This window comes from Schistocerca piceifrons, chromosome 11, assembly GCF_021461385.2.
Source record: "Schistocerca piceifrons isolate TAMUIC-IGC-003096 chromosome 11, iqSchPice1.1, whole genome shotgun sequence".
Taxonomy (NCBI): domain Eukaryota; kingdom Metazoa; phylum Arthropoda; class Insecta; order Orthoptera; family Acrididae; genus Schistocerca; species Schistocerca piceifrons.
Genome location: NC_060148.1, coordinates 97,464,843 through 97,472,341, shown reverse-complemented (window position 1 = coordinate 97,472,341; position 7,499 = coordinate 97,464,843). Strand labels below are relative to the sequence as shown.

Here is a 7,499-nt window from a genome sequence, read left to right as displayed (position 1 = left end):
ATCGATATCTTTAGCACCACTATTTTGCATCGACAAAATTGTCATACTACACTGTGGTGACAAAAGTCATGGGATATCCCCTAATATCGTATCGGATCTCCGATTACACGACGTAGTGCAGCAACACGACGTGAGATGGACTCAGGAAGTCGCTGGAAGTCCCCTGCAGAAATACTGAGCCTTGCTGCCTCTACAGCCATCCGTAATAGTGAAAGTGTTGCTGGAGCAAGATTTTGTACACGAACTGACCTCTGAATTATGTGCCATGGATGTTCGGTGGGAATAACGTCGGGCGGTCTTCGTGACTAAATCGTTTGCCAGAATACTTCAGAATGTTCTTCTAACCAATCCCGAACAGTTCTGGCCCAGTGATATTTTTGGTAGCACTAAGTCCGTGAATTAAGCCAAACGATCTCCAAGTAGCCAAACGTAGCCATTTCCAGTTAATGATCAGTTCAGTTGAACCAGAGGATACAGTCCATTCCGTATCAACACAGCCCAAGCCATTAAGGATGCATCATCACCTTGCACAGAGCCTTGTTGACAACTTGAGCCCATGGCTTTGTGGGGTCTGCACCACACTCGAACCCGTGGCACTGTCATAACGGATACTTTCGTCGTCCGTCCCACACTGATTTCTGTTATTGTTCCACGCAGTGTATCTTTCTGTTAGCACTGACAGCTCTACACAAACACACCTGCTCTCGGTCGTTACGTGAAGGCCGTCAGCCACTGCGTTGTGCGTGATGAGGAGAACGCCTGAAACTCGATATTTTCGGCACAATCTTGAAATTGTGGAAGTCAGAACACTGGACTCCCTAACCATTTCCGAAATGGAATGCCCCACGCGTCTAGCTCCAACTACCGTTCAGAGTTCAAAGCCTGTTACTTCTGGTCGCGCGGCCATAATCATGTCAGAAACCATTTCACATGAATCACGTGTTTACAAATGACAGCTCTGCCCATGCACTGCCCTTTTATGCCGTGTGTACGCGATACTATCGGCATCTGGATATGTTAATGACTTTTGTCGTGCTTGACTCATGGTAGACCAATGATAATATTAATTAGTTTGAATTTTAAATAACTCCTTTGATGTGACACTACTGAAACACACCAAGTTCAGAAAAACTTTAGCACCAAAATGAGGATGGGAACAGATTCGAAAAATCCGTATTCAAAAACGAACTATAAGAACCTTAAAGACGTCCAAAAATGGATTCTTCTTTCTGAACTTTGCCAGCTTGCAGAAATCTTCTCATGTGCGAAATTTCTGCGAGGATACGATCTTCAGAAATCTCATGATTATTGTCCACTAAACTTTTTACAGTCATTCAAAATTCCATCTCTGAGGTTTTAGCCAGATTCCTGGGTCCTAAAACTAGGAAACGATGTGATACACTTTCCATGGTTTTGCAATGTGTATCGACTACATTACGCTTGTTGGTTCTCTTCTGCTTATATTACTGTGCTATTTCGGATCCTTACGAGACAGGCTTGACAAAGGACATCGAAAAAGTTCAAAGACGGGCTGCGCCTATTCTATTATCGCGAAATGAGGGACAAAGTGTCATCAGTACGATGAGGTGACAGTTATTAAAAGCAAGTGGTTTTCCTTTTCGCCGAGTGGTTTTCACTGAAATCCAAATGCCACCTTTCTCCTCTGAACCGGAAATTATTTTGTTAGCAGGAAATTATCATCTTAGTAAAATAAGATAAATCAGTGCTCGCACAAATAGATTTAAGTGTTCGTTTTTCCCGCGAGCTTTTCGAGAATGGAACGGTAGTCAAATAGTCTGAAAGTGGTTCGATCAATCTTCGGCCATGCTCTTAAATGTGACCTGCAGAGTACTCAAGTAGATACAGATGTGCTTATTTTTCAAACCACTGTCAAGTGCGTGGAAGAAGCTACTTAGCGCTGTATAACGGTTGGGGAGACTGATATCAGACACCCTCCCCTCACCCCACCCCCTTGAAATCTTGATTGTGACGACACACTGATCAGTAACGTATCCTAAGGTATACGTTAGGGTAAAAGATGATAATTCGGTTGACTTTACAAATACCTAATAAATGTGGTGGTAACATATGGACCTATAGTTAACCTTACATTAATGTTCGTGCCATATTTAAATATACACAACACATTTTCCATCACAAGAAGTAAAAGTGCAAAGAAAATTGATAAAATGTGTATTAAATAATGGACAAGGTTCCGACGAGAATTTTGATGTGTATTACACGGTCATATATAGGAGCGATGGAGGGATATATACTGAGAGATGGAACACGTGTCGACTACGTAACTTATGGATTGTTTTTTCATTTAATAACTTATGAAAAAGGGGCATGTGATACTTAACAAGCTTCACTTTAATAAGTAAATTTCCAGAAAACATTTATTTCACAAGTTTTTGTGACAAGGAGTCAGATGTCAAGACTTTTTCATTCTTTTATAAATACTTACATCTTTGGTCACACACACATCATTTTTTCGTTTTACAAAGTAGTTTAGTAAAATATTTGCACTGCAAGTCAATATACAATGTATGATAGATTCAAGAGTGTGACCTTTTAAACAATGGAAACCAAGAAGTAAGTATTTTGGAACATTAATGGCTGCTTCTTTCACAAGCACATTTCTTTGATTTACTTGTTGCAGGAACAAATTTTTCCTTTTCTTTAAGAATTTTTTGTAGTGTTAAGTATACATAGGAAACACATGTGACTACATCACTGCTAGGGTATGTTAAACCCCCCTGTCATTTGCCATTATCAAATCATCTGCTTGTCTTGTTTCTTCGGATGTTACAAACCCTTCACAATATGGACAATTTATTTTAGATGCACTTGGTGTGAGCAATATAATGGAGTAATGGCCAAGTGTTTTCGTCTATTTCATCAACATCACTATCATCAACTACTACATTTAACAGCTCTGGGATGTCGATATCTTGAAAGCCTGGGATTCTACAACAGGCAGCATCAACATTATTAGGTCTAACAACATCACTTTAATACAAGAGAAAACATACTCTGGACCCTTAATTTTCCTTCTGTTTCAAATACCTGCTTAGCGATACATAGTAACTTCCCCCATTAAGTTGGCGGTATTTCCCAAACCTGTCCTTCAAACAGTCTGTCTGTATTTTCCCAAAGATCAAATATGTTCTCTTCTTCTCACACAGCCAGTATTCACTAAAATCAATAAAGGCTGCAGTAGTATGTTTGAGAGCAAAGTGTGTTTCTCTGGTCAATTTCTTTCCTCCATTGCAATCTTCCCATGAACACAACCACAAGAGAAAGTTTCTCAAAAAGTCATGAATATGTTTTGAATTGAGAGTAATGTGTTCTTGGTAAACATTTCTTAGCCTTTTACCCTTCAGCAGCGTTTCAACATTTAATATCAAACCACTGACTTATTATTTTTACAAATGTGGCAATACTCTCCCAGTTTTCAAATTCTTTCTTGCACCTAGTTGTTGCATTGCAACAACTGTCATGTTATTAAAAATACGCAATGCTAATTTCACATTTTGCCATTCAAAAGAATTTGGATATGGTGACTTAAGTGTTAAAGTGCTGCCGTACTGCAATAGTTCACCTTTTTCTAGTAAATGTAGTTCCTTCAGTGCTGTAACAGAAGCAAGACCTCCCTTCAAGCCATCACTAAAAGAAGGAAAGCACAAAATTTCGTCCTTTTCGTTACCCCAGTTGCCCCGTTTACATTTTAAAATGCGTACAGTATCTACAAAATAGTAAATTGGGCGGTCTGCAGAAGTCTGCACAGGATGAACATATTTTATCTGTACACTAGGAGGGAGGGGGGGGGGGGAAGAAAAGTATGAAATAGCTTGCTTATTAATAGCATTATTGTCAGCTACTACTATTACCTCAAATCCCACTGCTTCTAGTTTAATTGAATTGTGTGAACTGGGAGAATATGCACCACATCTTTGTACACTGAATCCATACTCTGGATCATAAAAACATAAGCACTAGTTGCACACAAAACCACATCTGTGTTAAAAGCACCACCTACAACATTGCCACCTTTATAGTCAAGTTGTGACTTTAAATAAATCTCATCCATCAACAGGACAGTTTTATCATTCACAGATAAAGCACCAACTTTTTGTGGTATGTAACTGAGAAACAACTCACTCTCATGCTCAATGATTGGGTTAGTTGGAATTTTACTCCAAAGTTTTGACAAAGTACTGGGACCGGGAATGGAAAAATTACAAGCACTCCTCAAAAACCCATATGCATGTGGACTGATAGAATAAGGTAATGACCATAAAATCATTGAAACACTCCCGTACCTAATCTGTGTTGGACTATTAAATCTTGGAAATGAAACTTGTTCCTTCAAAAATTTAATTTTATGCTCACTTTCTGGTAATTTTTATTACATGTTTTCCAAAATGTCTTCAATGCAAGACAAACTTGCCTCAAATGGAGCCTCATGTATATGAAACATCACATACAACTCTTTCAAAATATTGCTAACTGTACCAGTATCACTTACTTGGTTTGATAATTTAATCTTACCAGCACAATTTAGCTCAGCTTCCTTCACAAATGCACTTAACACTAAATCACTATTTATAACATGACACACAACACTTACATAAGGAGCATCCTTTAACACCCGTGACCCAGTCACTGTGCTTTTCACAATCAGATAATTTTGATTTAAAATCTTCTAAACTAGCAAATGAACTCTTCTCCATCATTTTTTGTGTGATCCCACACTCTGCTCAATGACTTTCTCAAGTGCTTGGTTCCCCAAACGTTCGCGACCCTCTGGATCTTCTCGAGCTGGTGCTTGTTTTGAAGATAAATACGTAGAACATCCTAGCAACTTTGATGGTACAGCATCTGTAAATGGAGAGAGATAAACATGAGATTCGAATAGCAATGTTTATTGATCTTAGACATTTAACAATATCGTAAGAAAATTAAGGAACCTGTACTTTAATCTGTAAACTGATTACAAGTACCCTTTACGATGAATTTTCACGAACGTTTCTTTAAACGTGGACGGTCCAAAGGTGCTGTAAACTGTAAAGAGTTTGCCAGTTTTGGGTCGTAAGCACTGGTAATTTTCTCAATGACGTCTGCAGTGAAATGCAGTTCACATATCTGAAAAGAAGCATATATTTCACTGTTAACGTAAGGCAGAATGTAAACTGACAAATGAAATCTAACTGAGGACTGCATAAAGTGAGCTTAAAAGTATTATGCTTCGTTATAGATAAGCTATTGATTTGAATATTCAGTTCTGTGACATAGCAGTATTAAAAAGGGTAACAATATAGAAATAAATTTAAATTACAGATACTTACAACGAACTGTTTACTGGGTTCCCAGTCATTCCTACGAACTGCAGCGATCCGTTTCAATCTTAATGCTTCATCAGACGGGAATGAAAAGACGCTAACTTTTAAACCGTTGTCGTAGTTTCCCCTACAATAGGGCATACAGCACTTGCATGGCATTTAGAGCAGATGCTCAATAAAAATCCGAATCGCATACGACAGTGAGAACAAGATTTCCGTCACAAATGTTACAAAAACAAAGTCATGCTTTCAGTCATTGCTACGAAAACAAACCAATGCAGTGACCACGCTTCCAAACGTGAAACACCACTTCTACCACAGATAGCACTGTTCAACTGCAGAACGCTAACGTCACAGCTCCCACAGAATTGTGTGCGTAAGCTTTGTTTTTAGGTGTAGTTGCTACAATGCGACTCGTTTTCGGCCAGTCACGAATTGCAGACGGAGCTGAAATGATCGCCATATTTTCTGAGGTGGCGCCTCGCAGTGACATCTGTTGGCAGCGCCTAGCAACACTGAAGTATTCAAGCGCTGCTTATTTTACTTTACAAGTTCAGCACGAAAATATTGAGAGTAAGAAACAATTCCGTATTCATATCAAGTATTTATTTCTATACTGCTAATAAAATAGCAATAACCACCCTCGCCCTTGGTATGTCTGTGAAGAATATATTTCATACCCACAAAATTTCTTGGTAAAGTATTCTTTAGATATGGTAACTTTCTCCTGTAACCTATATTACTTAACTTTTAATGATTCCATTTTTGAAAGGTACGGATTGTATATTCCGTCCCTATATAGGAAGCCCAAATTGAGTGTCGGTATCTCTTCAGTGCTTTACTATACGTGAAATATATCTTCTCCTTCCAACATTTGTCTTATCAACTGCAATATGGTTTGCTAGTGCGTTATGGGGCTGACGTATTTGTATATATCCCTCTCTCTCCCAGTAATTCCCAACAAGCAACTCCTCAAGCTAAGAGTCAAATCGGGTAGACTGGTAGTATTTCCAAACTTCGACTTTCGAAGAAGTCGGAAACTTAGTTTTAAACCTATATCGAGTTTACAGTAAAGCAACCACCTTTCTTTTATTTTCGTGTTTATCTTCCTTGTCTGCCCAGTCTGTAAATTTCATCGATTTAATGGTTGCATGATAGTTTAGTTTTTTGTATGAAATTCCAAGGGTACTATCGCCTTCCCTCGCTCCAGTATTTAAATTACAGTAAGCCTTTCTTTCGTCGACGGCGCACAGCTTTGGAAATCCAGGCAAGTAGATCCTATTTAGTAATGGGCTTTGTGGTATTGTGAGTTCTAAGGGACGAAAAGCGGAACACAAAATTGTTAGAGAGAAAACAGGAAATGTAATCGGTTAAAATGATTGTGGCTAGAATATCGTATTTTCCCATAGCATATAAATGTATAGGATCTGTTTAGACTGTGACGTATGTACTAAAGCTGCACGTGAAGTGTTGTACTCATGAACGTTATAAACGGCAGATTTAGTTTCATAGCTGTGTTGTATGCAACTTACTACTGTTGTAGTGGCATCCGTCATATCCATTCCTGAACAAAAAACAACAAGTGATAAATTTTACTAAAATTACCACACTATCTACAATAAACAACACTATATTAAGCTTAACACAAAAACGTTAACTCAATGAAACGAATTCCACTACAAACACAGCCGACACTCGAACAATTCTGGATAATGAGCAAAAGCAAACTGCGCCCATTACAGCACACAAACGAAAACCCTGAACACACCACAAGAGAGCACAACAAACCACAACACGACGACATCTACAAACACGCCACACTCACAAGGCAAACTCCGCGCCGTCATGACGTCACACGACAACACCCGTACGTCACGGGTCAAAGCCGACGCGTGGGATCGGACGCTTCTGTCGTCCCCTCTCAGATTATATTAGTGAATTATATAAGAAAACTTTTGTGGTTGTTGTTGAACGCTTTTGTGAACCTTTGGCAGACTTAGTGATAAACAATTGTTATGTTTTCTTCTAAATTTTGATTAAAATAACCTCATGGGTGGCAGACAGCTGTGGTGGTGAAGAGTCATTCATTATTTACATCGTTCCACATGAAATGAGCAAGAGTTGCGCATGCAATGCAAATAGAGCAAAACATAC

General features: G+C 38.8%; 1 long non-coding RNA gene across 1 annotated transcript; it reads right to left on the bottom strand.

Annotated features, from left to right (window-relative positions):
* Positions 1–3,837: 3,837 nt before the first annotated feature.
* Positions 3,838–5,801, bottom strand: LOC124720120. The gene is made up of 3 exons (XR_007006070.1): positions 5,352–5,801; positions 5,007–5,148; positions 3,838–4,884 (listed from the first exon to the last, which is right to left on the bottom strand). It is a non-coding gene; the product is annotated as an uncharacterized LOC124720120 (long non-coding RNA).
* Between the last annotated feature and the right edge of the window lie 1,698 nt (positions 5,802–7,499).